We start from the raw sequence: 12846 nt of genomic DNA, 5'->3' as shown, positions 1-12846 counted from the left end.
GATCTTTTGCCAAGTTAATAATACACCCTTCACAGCTGTTCCGAAATGTCTATTCAAAAATGCAAACTTTTTACACCTCTTTGAGAAGGTGTGATGCCTTTAGATAATTGAGAATGGAAACAAAACTTGATTAGAAAAGGACGGATATGCGGATAAGAGATGTCTTAAAGTAAAATTATTCACGTTTTGGGAGAGATGAACATTCTTGAAATAGTTACCAAGGATTGCCAACCATACCTATGCATTTAAACTTTCGTTTACCGACGTCACGTTTTAAGGTGGTTGGTTAATTACAAAACAAACATTTCGCGTTTTCAAAGAAAGTTGAAATAAATACGCGATTGGAATCGAGGTGCCTTACTCTACAAGCTCTTAGGGAATAAACTAGAGTCATGCATTTTGGAAAAATAGCAGCTATGTTTTATTGAAGTTGTTCTTCACGTTCTTGTTTTGATTTTCTACAAGTCAGCAATTGTAAAGAAGGGATCGCAAAGATTTATATTTGATTCCACTGAAAGCAAACTGAAAAAGATCGATGTCACAATGAAAACATTTGACTGCGACTATTATCATTTACAACTTGCTCACAATGCTGTATTAAAAGAGTCTAACTTTTTTATTATAAATTAATCTTAAAAACATCAGCCGATCTTAAAAGAGCACAGAAGGCCTCTCGAAAATTGATTTTAACCCGTTAGCGAGGTAAATGGCATTATTCAAATCTCTCCGGTGGTTTTAATCCCGAGTAATTGATTAATAAACCGTCAGTGAATTCTTTAACAGGTTTCTCTGAAAAGCATCATTGTTGCAGGAGAACAAAGCCATTATTATGTTTGGCAATTTATTAATAGAAAGCAGGGGATCATTGATATAATTAATGTAATAAGCTCCTGTGAAATATGCTTTCAGTAAAAAGAAAAAGTGAATAATTCTATTACATATCACTTCAAGTACCGCTTTCTTTCAACAGAAAAATCCTAAGATCAAAACTTGCTCGCATTTCTCCGACTATGAGGCCCTTCTAATGAAATATTTCTTTCTTTTTTTGGTCTCACGTGCGCAGGGCAGTTGAGGCAATAGGAACTCCATCTTAAAAACCTTCGGATCGCGCAGTGCAATGGTGAACCCTGCGTTTGGCTACAAAGAACTCCGTAGTGAGTTCAGTCACGTAGAAGTTCACAACTAACAAGCATTCAACACGAGGCTAAGAGCAGCAATGTTTTCAGTCGATAACCGAGCACAAAATGTTTCTTTCTTCTTGATGATCTTTGAAATATGCAGGCAATCGTCACCTCTGAACTTAGCATGTGGCCATGGCAGTGACAAATGGTTTCATTTGTCAACTGAGCCTAAAATTTCTCATTTTTACCATATTTATCTAGATGTTATAAACTTGAGGATGTAAAGCTCAACTGAAGGGCAAAATAAAGTTGAAATTTTTTAACCTGCAATCACAACTTCATCATCAGCACACGTGCCATGTTTGTCCTTTTATTAATCCTTACTGGTAAATACTGTGTATGTCCAACTGATATCCTACCCAACCTACAATCATGGCTCAAAAATGTAATTCATGACGTTTACCGTACCTTAGAAAGTCTTGAAAAACAACAACAACAACAAACGAGGATAGTAATGCCGGAAAGAAACCAGATACTAAAGCCTAATTAGCTGAAAGATTTTAAGATGTCACGTGTTCTCATTCTATTAGAAGCGTTGAGGTTCAATGGTGTATGAGAGTGCTGACGTAAAATGCACTTCAATCACTTAAGTGCTCTTTCAAAAGCGAGTAATTATCGAATAAAACTAATGTACATGAGTAAATTGCACAACGAAAGGGCAGTGGCGAGAAATTATTCGCCTGACAAAAGCCTATTCCCATTTGTAAGTTATAGGAAAGTTGTAAACCGATTTAGCAAAGAAAACATCTTTTGCATAGATATCGCATTCTATTTAAGAATGGTAAGAAGATTATTGAACACCGTATCGGATGCTCTCTTGTTCAGCTGTGGAATAAAACCAACCTTAATGAGATCTAATCAAATCGGTATCCGTGACCTTTGTTGCGGAGTTGTTATGAAATTTAAACCGGCCAAAGACTCGGAGATAAACGTAACAGTGAAGGCAAAGAAGCATTCAAACTAGTCTTATTTTGATGTTTGACTTGACTTGAAAGATGGTTATAAAGTGATAAAACACTCTGATGACTTGTTTGAGAAAGTCAGCGTGTGAAGTTCCCAATTACGAGTGTGGAACGCTTTTGTTTTTAAAATGATCGATCGGTTTGCGAGATGAAGGGAAAACGCACCTGTAGTTGTAGTCAAATAAATTTACAAAACTAAAAAGTCCAAAGGGAGAAGAAAAGCATCCACTCCACACTCACCAAGAACGAAATTGCCAAACTAACCCTTTCGAGTCTTTCTTCTACCTTCCCACGACCACAAGTGACCTCACGAGATTAATTTGGTCTAATTTATGATGTAGTTATGTCATCAGAACACAAACTTGACCAATCGTACTAACCATTAAAAAGTGTCTACAACTTTTTAAGAATGAATCATAGGTTTTTTTCAATAGCCGTCTTCCTTCATGAGGCATTCCACTCATAAAGCACGAACCAAGCAAACCTTGTTCTCAGGGAGGTTTTGTCTAAAAAAGAACTTGATTTAGTTCCAGTTCAAGAACGAACATTTTGGTGTTAATTTTTTTCCCTAAATGAGTAACTAAGTGGTGGTTATATACGAATTGTGTATAAATCTAATTGCTTAACTGACGTCACAGAAATCACATACGTTTAAGATGGCTGGATACAGTTTTTTTCTTTTTAGCTCTGACCGGCTTTATTCAGAACGTTGAGGAAAACAACTTCATCCCTTTGGACTTTCCAAGATTTTCACACATGTGTTGGCCAAATGATGGAAATATGAAATAATAGGCCCGGCACGGCAGTCAATATTAATATGCTAATTTTATGGGGAAATCCTGGCTAACACTTCTTGAGGGCGATTTGGAAAATCTTCAATGTTTTTATCGTTAATTTCTTTGGCGGGCAAGGCCTCACTGTTTGACCCTTTCACTCCCGAGATCTCATTCGTAATTCTCCCTACTGTCTGTGTTACACTTCTTATGATGTTACTTTAGAGAACCTGGTATCTGATCAACTAACAATCCAATGGTTGATATTTTTCTTTATTCTCATTGCTTGTCCTCTTGATATTGTGTATTGGTATTGTAAGGAGAAATTCTGTCTTGGTCACTCAAGGGAGTCAAAGGATTAAAACTGGCCGAAATTCCCTCAGCAGTGAGGCCCAACCCAAGAATGAAAATCCAGTAAACCTAAGAAAATGTCTCCATTTTTTCCTCCCTCTCAAGAAAGGATTAAGGATTTGTCGATTTGTCTTTCTATCCGTACTGTTCAAGGGTCATTATAGACCACTTTCATAAATGGCTGCTGGATTAACATTCTTTTGTTTAAATTTAAATTAGCCCTTCTGGCCTCGCTTGAGATAATGTATTCTTTTGAATTTTGTACTGGAGAACGAGGCCAGAAGGGCAAATTTAAATTTAGACAAAAGAATATTAATCCGGCAGCCATTTATGAAAGATAAGCCTGAGTGTTCTTAAAGTTACCGTGCGCGTTTATTAGCGCAAGTAATTCCTGAGTGCAAAAGTTGAACTTTTTAGAGTAAACAGAAATTATATTGAAAGAGTGCAGAGAATTGAGCGTGTTCGAACTCCACCCCAAACCCCCACCCCGACGGAACCAATTTGGCTGGTATTACCTTGTGAAACGCAATTAACCTTCGTCAGACGTTTCCGCTCATTAGCCTCAGATTTAAACCTTTGCATTCAGGAATTACTTGCGCTAAAAAACGCGCAAGGTAACTTTAAGTCACTCAAGCTTATCAATAATGACCATTGAACAGTACGGATAGAAAGACAAATTGACAAATCCTTAATCCTTTCTTGAGAGGCAGGAAAAAATGGAGACATTTTCTTAGGTTTACACTTGATCTCTTTGGCATAGAAAAACACTGCGGATCACAGATATATTTTAAAGCGGAAGAACAGCGTTCAGCTTACTCACACATTGTTTAAAAAAAAGGCCAGTTTCACTGAACAGCCTTATGGTGGGCTGTCTATAAGCTTTGGAAGCGTTTTCAATGGCAGCCACGCTCCTCTTCTAAAGAATCAGTTCGCTTTTGTAAAGTGAGCCGCTAACATTGCGTTCGGCAATTGATGTAAGTACATCCAAGATCGTATCCTTTACAAAAACATCGAGCGCGTTACAAAGTGCCGGATTTCTCGGTAATCAGGCGACGACTGTAAGACTTGTGTAAGTGCGACCTAACAAAAAGATTCCCCACCATACCTTCCCTAAGTGGATGGTTTAGGCGTGCGATGATAATTAAATATTTTGTGGCATTTCCTTTTTCCCATCAGCTTTTGCTCATGAAGAGAACTCAAGGCGCTGGAGCAAATAAACAGCATGGTTGTGGTTTGACCCACTTTTAATTATTTTTGCTTAGGGCTCTGATAAGTTTATCATCTTATTTTGATACTACCTTAATGGTAATACTGATTGAAGAAATTACACAAGTAAGCTTTATCACGTCAAAAAACAAGTATACGGTCCAAGCAAATGAGTTGTGATAGAGGGATGTTTGTTGATAATGAATAGTGCAAAAACTCTCTTATTACGAAGGTGCAAAATTATTATCTGGTTTTTTCTTTTTTTAAATGATTTCAATTTATCAGTTGCAAACATAAACATGAAAACTCAAAACAATAAGTTGTTCATGTCCTAAGTTTGCCACCTCCAGTTGCGAATAAGACAAAATAGGTGAAATGCGATGTCGGCAAAGATGATGTTTCTATGATAAATATGATAGATATGATCTGCGTTCGATGCTCGCAGGTTGTATTTCGGCTTTTTTGTCTAATGATTTCAGTGTAGAGTTTCGCTACCAGTTTTCAAACATATAGCATTACAACACTCTGACCTTAGCTACATTTCCGGTACTCCCACGGATCCGTTTGTCTAATTACAAAACTGTTCGGCAGCCACGCCTCAAATTGGAAATAAGGCCTTTATGTACCTGACAGCGGTCGATACTACAGCTTAATTAAGTGTTTCACCGCACTTCCAAAAGACTTCCGAATTTCCGGTATTTTGCTGCAGTTGGTTTTATACATAAATCATTCACAGGCCGCAAAAACGTATTAAAAATATTCCCCCAGTTGACCAAGAGAGCAGCCGAGAATTCTGCGGCTGGCTGGATGAAACCTTGCAATGAATCATTGTGTTTTACATTTCCGGTTATGGCTGGGAAGTTTTATCTTTCACGGCTGGAGATGAAATGCTTATAGAAAAATCTGACAGGTGAAGATTAGCTTTGAATGGTATTACCTTGCGCTGCAAAGCCGCATATTCTTGAATCTTTTAAGTAATACTCAGAATATCATTAACTAGAGGAATAACCAAAGCGCATTACCAGAAATGTCAAAAACAAGCAAACAAGGCAAGGGGTTCGAAGTTCTCCCTTCAGTATTTTGCCATTTGAGACCGAAGCACAAGTACCTCATTCAGTACCATGAACTTCTACGGAAAGTCTCAACTGAAACCCATTTCGTTTTTAGCCTGAGGGGATACAATGTTGGATCCTTTCCCAATTCGCCATGGTATGGACATCTCGTGACCGCATTCTAAGTCGAAACCGTTTAAAATGGCTATATAAAGTAATCAATCCTTCACACCGCTGCCAGAAAATATGCAAGGAAATCTTAGCATCCTTCTGACCGGTTTTCCTCTGCACATCTGATATGAAGCTCCCTCGTGTTTCAACTATTTTCCTGTTGATTTGCAGAAAACATCGGCGCTCAACTGGAACAAGCAATTATATAACAATGCTACCGAAAAACGCCTCTTAAGTTTATCCAAGGGCACCTGTGAATGTCCAGGGGTTGGGTGTTACTGAAAAAAGAGGCCGGCTTTTCTGGAAGAAGAAAGGTTATTGTCTGGAATTCTAATCGAAACCTTGATCCATATTTGATTGTTCGTTTATCCCCTACTCGACCTTGGTTATTTCATTGTAACAAAATCAATTTATGTGCTTGTGCATAAATGGAAGTGAAACACTCGTTACCAGCACACAAAGACGCGAGCAGTGTGCCGAATTGTTCTCGATTTTCTCATAGTTCCTCAAATTTTCCGTCCCAGATTAGATAAATTCCAACTAAGGTCTTATTCTTGCTGCAATCGATAACATCTGTTTCGCATAAAAACCAAGCTAAATTTTGGCGCCATATATACTGAACGTACTGAAGCTTGCCATGGGTAACAGACAGGGAAAGTCTCCAACATCAGTAAGTCACACTTCACAGGTTTTTAACAGCCGCTTGCATTTGTTGCTTATTTTTAAGACTCTCTTTAGGCAAAACGTCAATCATTGTCTAAAAATTAGCTGTAGTTCTAGTGCAAACGAAAATGTATTTCCAGTTTCGGTTGAAGGGTAACGCACGCTAGCTTAAGTTTCATCACACGTACACAAACATACATACTTCGTATGGAGCTGCGATTATGATCTCACTGTTAGTGCACTAACTTTTTACTTCACGCACATGCTGACAGATGGCCATCTAAACTATCCAGAAGAAAAACATGTAGCATTCAAATGATGCAGAACGCGCTTACCTGTGTGACTCAGTGCAACTCGGAGGAAAACGCCGTGCTTCTCTGAGGTGGGAGAAATGCCAAGCCGCCGATGATCGGTCATTAAAGTGATGTTGTTCGAGGGTGAAAAACTATCTTCCCGCAACATATGTCTAGGTTAAAGGTTAAACCGCGACGAGGGAGCGAATCTTTGGTTTCAAAAGAAAGAGATTACTCTTTCTTTTGTAGTTATCTAAAGCTGACACACTAAGCCCCGTTTCAAACACAGTTTAATTTTTAGGAATAGTATTGACATCTTGCTGAAATATAACTACGAGAGCTTTGCAGTTTACTTCTATATTTGGGTTAGCATCAAAATAAAGGCACACAGCTGACGTCATATTTTGACATTTAGGGTACTTAATTCCGGATGCTTTGTTGAGCTTAAAACACTTGCATCCCATTTTCAAGTTAAGTGAACCAAAATCTGCTTTTCTTTAAATATCATGCATCTCTCAGCGTCTTTGGTATGAAAACAAGATTAACAAATGACAATTACACTGCGCTATTAAAAGTTGCGATTTCGTGCGGTGAAATTTATAGAATCACGCTGAAATTATCAACAAAATAGACATAACTGTCTCTCAAGTGCATAACTCAGAGTAACGTGACGTAACAATGGAATCAATTGTTATAAAAATGGAAGCGATCCAAATGGTTCGATGAGAAGAAATGCGATTCATTTTAAACGTGCTTATGCTAGTTCTAATATGATATTTCATTGCAATACCATAGCATATTCCGGCAGTACATTCCCAGTTGACGACCACGAAGGAAAAACAAGAGAAAGTATTTAATAACTGAGAGAGAGAACAAAATAACGCTCTCTTTCTAACTCTTATTTCAGATCTTAACATGCAATAAACAAATTTTGCACAAATGGACTTTGTCCTTAAAGGCGATAAGCGGTCCTGATGTGGCTTACAGGGTGACAGCAGTAAACAGTCTTACAAAGATGAAGAATTGGGTATTTGAAATTCCTATAGTTGAGAATGTAGATAACGAACTTAAACGTGCCCGCGAAATTTTCCGGAAACAATTGTTCGCATCAAATGACCTAATTTTTTTTCCTTTTCGTAATAGAACTTGGAAAGCATCTTAATCAACCAGTAATGTGAAACTAAGCTTACGCTCAATTCAAAGCACTCATGGCTGGCTGAAGAAACTATACGATTATGAACATTGTTAAAAAAATGTGGTAAAGCCTGCTTTGAAAACAGTCAAACAGTGCACTTTTCCCTGCTCAAAATGTCGAGGATTAGTTGGAATGTTGAAAAAACCCTTGGCTAAAAATTTTCGTAGATCATCATTGTAAAACACGGTGTTATTTATGGGGCGAATTGTGATCTATTTTCTTATAAACCACTTAGTCTTATTACGTAATACAAACAATGAAAATAAAATTCCTCTCCTAATTTGATGCAAAGCCGGCTGCAAAAATACTGATGAGGTGTGACTTATGTGAAATTTTTTTAACCATTTCGGACAAAGCATGAGGAAATTTAACAAAATACGGCGATCTTTTCACTGACAAACTGTTGACACCACGTGCCGTCTTAGCTTACACGCCCACTTTCGCGTGCAAACTTTCTTATCACCGCTGTTCAAGACGAACCAAGGCTCTAAATGGAAAGAAACACAGCCAGTCACTTGCCTTGACTTGGAGTCGCCATGTCAGAGAAAAAAATCCCCTAGCTGTATTTGGTCTGTAAATGTTACAATGCCATTCCCCCAAAAATTAATAAATAAATAAAACGTAAGCGTCGGAGGTCTTTAAAATGTGCTCTAATTAACAAGAAGTTACATCCTCGTAGCCGGGACGTAGTTCAGTTCTTAAATTCGTTTAACCTTTCACCAGGTCGCTTTTATTCAGAACTAAACTAAGAAATGTATTTTTGACTTTGATAGCCATTACTTAGAGTGCTTCAATTTTTTGAAGACAACTCGTGACACTTTAGCGACGCCCAAGTTAATTCAAGAGTAATTCAAACGCGGTTTCTTTTACAAAAAGAAAAAGCTGTGAACGACTCAATTAGGACTTTCAACACCGGTAGCCTTCTATTGACAACAGCCGTGCTGATGAAACACTATAATGTACTTCTACCGCCGTTCCCTGTGCTCCCTCATTTAATTATTCGCTCAATTGCTTGCGATGTATAAAATAAAAGCAGTGTTCGGGAAAAGAAATTAAACGAGAAGGATTTAATGTTACGTGCGTTGATTAAATCACGATCCTTCAACTCAGGCGTCAGACTTAGCCGGTGACAAAAAGTTGTTGCTACGTATCTTCTTGCACATTGTCATGGGAAGATGTATAAAAATTACTCTTATCAGTGCTGTTTTCACAACACTAGAACCTACAATTTTCACTACCAAATTCACTTCTGTGAATTGCTGTGAGTGCAAAGGCAATCTTAGGCTGGAAAAAGATATTTCTGGAGCTACTAAACCCATTATGATCCCATGCGAAAAGCAGATCTGGCGTTGCCGGATAATATTTGTCTTATTTAAAGTATTTATTTCAACAGTTCGCTCAGGCTAAAAAAGCTAAGGTTGAATCATCAGAGAAGACAGATACAGTACATTTAGGTCCAACTTCGCCAAACCTTTTCTTTTTAAAAGCCAAATTCCCACATTCAAACGGTCTTATTCTAATGAAGTTCAGCAGGAGTCCCTTGCTTTGGAGTTCCCGGTGAAGGTATATTCTTTCATCGTCCAATTTTTTTTTTTAAATTGAGTCAAGTTCCGCGTAGTTCTTTTTTTTTTTTTTTTTTTTTTTCTCTTAGTTTAGATTAGTTTGCTTAGTTGATAAATGGTGGTGATTACGAATGGAATTTACCTTATGTACGTTCACTAGAAGCGTACATAAGGTACGCTTCTAGTGAACGCTCCTCTAGTCATGAAGGAGACAATATTAAACGCTTTACATCAGTGGAGGAGAAGTCATGTGAGTTGGTTCACTTATTTCATCATATGCCATTTGAGATATTCAACGGTGTTCAGCCGGTTTGCCACCAAAAGGATTGTATGACAAATCCGACCGGAACTCGAACTAGCAATATGTTCTGCTACTCGAGCACGTTTCAAGAATGCTTATACCATGATTAACCAAAGTTTAACAACCTTCTTTGCATTTGATTTTTTAAAATCGCTTTTGTGACTGCTTCGAAAGATTTCATTTTTATCTTTGTTTTCCTTTCACAGAAAATGCGGGAAAAGTTTCACGGGTGCATTTAATGTCATCGACGTGACCCAACCAAGGGTTAACGTTACTGAGGTATCCGGATGTGCGCACAGCAAGTCAGTACTTTCACCACTTACTCCTGCTACTGACAGCTGCTAAGTCTGTCAAACGAATAGGTGAAAATTGGATTTTGGAAGTGAGTCGTGAAGCACCTAATATATCTCAATTAATTTTTAGAGGGTCGCACCTAGGGTCGCAAGAGACCCTTACGTGACATCGTGGTTGCCGTACGTGACATTTAGCGTGACCCTGGCCTCCAGGTTAGTTAGGGTTTTCAAGTAGTTAGCTACGTGTGAAGTGATAAGCGAGACAATTGCTTGAACAGATATCCCCCTTTTTGTTTTCCATCAACAAATAAAACGCGATGATGAAAAACTCATTGCCATTAATATTGTGTTGTAGTTATTTGGCGAACGTGATCAATTGGTTATGAAAAATTTGAAAGAACTGCGTCGGATCATTCTGTGAATACTCTGAGCATGTCTCGTTTCACGATGAAAATGACATGTTCTAGATGAACAGTAATTGAAATGGGGCTAATTATAGCCTCAACAATTAACACAAAATCACGAGCAGATGATCTTTGTTATACACAAACTAATAAAGCCAACTTTGCGCAATAGCAGCTTAATCAAAATCACGGGGAATAGCTTTGATGAAAACAATCGGAAGTCGACCATAATGTCAAAAACAGAAATCGGCCGTTTAGAAAAGAAAAATTCCTTGCTCATACGAACTAGAGTATCTGCATTGATAACAAATGATAAACAATAACCGCAACGTCAATTTATCAATTTACTCATACAGTTCATGAATGGAACAGTGTAAATTGTTACACACGGTCAGTAAAAGTTCGTCGTGCTTCGCACGGTGTTTTTATGAGTATATAATTTTTTTCATGAAACTTAAACGAAAAGAAAAAACCATGAGCGCAATCCTCAGTATAAATGTCCACAACTTACCTCGGGGTCTTCACAGTCCTATTACGTTTCAAGTTAAAGGGTTTCGTAGTCACGGTAGCTCTATTTCTGTTGGTAGTTTAGCCCTTTGCCAATAATCCTGTGTTCTTTTAGATTCACGTGAAAGGAATTTGCTGAGTTTCAATACTTTGGCAGCTTTATAACCGAGTTAAGCTACAAGGATATCTGCAGTGCGGTGGATTTGATTCGTATCCAAGATCATCTCCTTGAACTCCCTTCCGTTTCCGGCCGCTTAGCAGTTCTTATTTCCGGCTTATTTTCATCACCCTGGAGGATTTTATTAGACCGTATGACAAAACGTAAGTAAATATTACTCATTGAAAAAAGAAAAGAAAGGAGCTCGAGAATATTCTTACTGCGAGCAAGAAGTGACTAGCCTGAAAATTGGTATGATTCTATTTACTTCAATAATAGAGTGTGGGACTAGGGGAGAATATGGCGTCGTACGTGGGGATGATCTCGATGGCTAAATAACTACTTCCATTAGCTTATCTGTATTTAAGAGTCATTTTGAAAATCATTTCAGACCCTCTACTTTTTGAGATCCCGTTTCCCGGTAACATTACTCCATCCTCCCCCCTCCCACAAAGTCCTACACATACCTACACCCCTTTCTTCTCTGCAAGGATAGAGCGGGGCAGAAGCGAAAACTAAATAATGCTCATTTTAAGATGTTTCTCAAATTATTATTAAATCAATAAAGTTACCCATGACCAATATTCCCTTTATTTTTGCAGTGCCGGAAAGTTCTATGCAGAAGGCCGAAATTCCATTTTCTCTTCTCGTTTGGGACAAGAGGTCGAATCACAAGGCGTGGAATACTACATGCAATGAAACATTTGGTGGCATCTGGAATTTTCAACACTTGGAGAGGCACTTGACTTTTCTTAGTAAAGCATGTTCAAGAGGTATTGGTGTTAGTGGACCGATGCCAAAACTAATATTTGTCTATTAGACTCCACATGGCTTTGCTTATAATTCCTGTTCATTGACTGAAGAGGGACAAAATGACGGCAAATTTAAAACCAAAATCCTTCCCGGAGGTATGAAAGAAATTGGATCAAAATAAAATTCAAGCTATATATATATGTATATATTACTGAATCGTCTCATGCTGACAGCCTTGAGTTTTGATGTTATCACATTGTGAAGACTAAATTATCAAAATTGCCAAAGTAAATTATGAAATGAACACCGATGAAGGAAAAGTTTGAACAGAGCAAAACCTCGGAAAGTAATTTGACCTTTGAATGAGCTTCTTCGTGGAGAGTAAAAAGATAAAAACGATTTGCAAAATTGGATAAATGTAAAACCCGATACAACCTCGTCTGGCTTTAGACCAGAATTCAAAACTTGTTTTCTCTCCTGTATCCGGGATAAATGTCTTATTGTCTAGTAAAGTTTTGGCTAAGCTTTCACTTATTGTAAAACTTACTAATTTAGGATGTGATTTAACAGCCTTGGGGTCCGTTTCTCGAAAGTCTCGGTAACTTAATGGGCCCAAGGCCATATCTTAAAATCAAAATTTTCAAGAATAGAAGGGCAGGTTCTAGCACCCTAACCAGTCCATTTTGTTTCTTTAGTTGATAAATTTATCGTATAATGTTCAAAACGTTTTAAAACCCTATCTTGAAAGAAAGCAGAACAGCTTAACGGGCCCGTTAAATTACCAGCTCCTTCAAGAAACGGGCCCTTGGTTCCTGTTGGCTATTTTAAGGTAATTGATCATTAAACAGCTATACAATTCCGTTTTGGTAAAAATGCCCTTTACGAAAATCACGCCCGAAGCTAGAAGTAATTGCCATAGACGTTTGATTTTGAGACTCAACTCTACTCATCAGTGAATTAAGTTTAGCCTTTATGGCTTTTATTTTTATCCTAAATTTTGTAATGAACCATGTCAAATTCAA

The 12846-nt window shown here is 37.8% G+C and overlaps 1 protein-coding gene and 1 long non-coding RNA gene across 7 annotated transcripts in view; one reads left to right on the top strand and one right to left on the bottom strand.

Moving 5' to 3' along the window:
- The window catches only part of LOC111322188 (zinc metalloproteinase nas-15), a 27296-nt gene extending 16240 nt beyond the window's left edge, over positions 1-11056 (bottom strand). For 2 of the 5 annotated variants that reach the window (XM_088754517.1, XM_088754521.1), the window contains exon 1: positions 6695-6840. The gene's annotated coding sequence lies outside the window, so the exon portion shown is untranslated. Of the gene's footprint in view, positions 1-6694; positions 6841-9551; positions 9570-10918 lie in introns of those variants that run through there. The other 3 variants (XM_088754520.1, XM_088754516.1, XM_088754518.1) reach the window with 3 other exon arrangements.
- Positions 6325-12846, top strand: LOC148734434 (uncharacterized). Of its 2 annotated transcripts, XR_015999082.1 has the most exons (4): positions 6325-6366; positions 9917-10216; positions 11030-11235; positions 11674-12846. It is a non-coding gene; the product is annotated as an uncharacterized LOC148734434 (long non-coding RNA). The 2 variants fall into 2 exon arrangements; XR_015999081.1 differs by lacking the exon at positions 6325-6366 and having other exon boundaries at positions 9595-10216.

This window comes from Stylophora pistillata, chromosome 3, assembly GCF_964205215.1.
Source record: "Stylophora pistillata chromosome 3, jaStyPist1.2, whole genome shotgun sequence".
Taxonomy (NCBI): Eukaryota; Metazoa; Cnidaria; class Anthozoa; order Scleractinia; family Pocilloporidae; genus Stylophora; species Stylophora pistillata.
The sequence above is the reverse complement of the archived record's forward strand: the minus strand, read 5'-3'. Positions and strand labels throughout refer to the sequence as shown.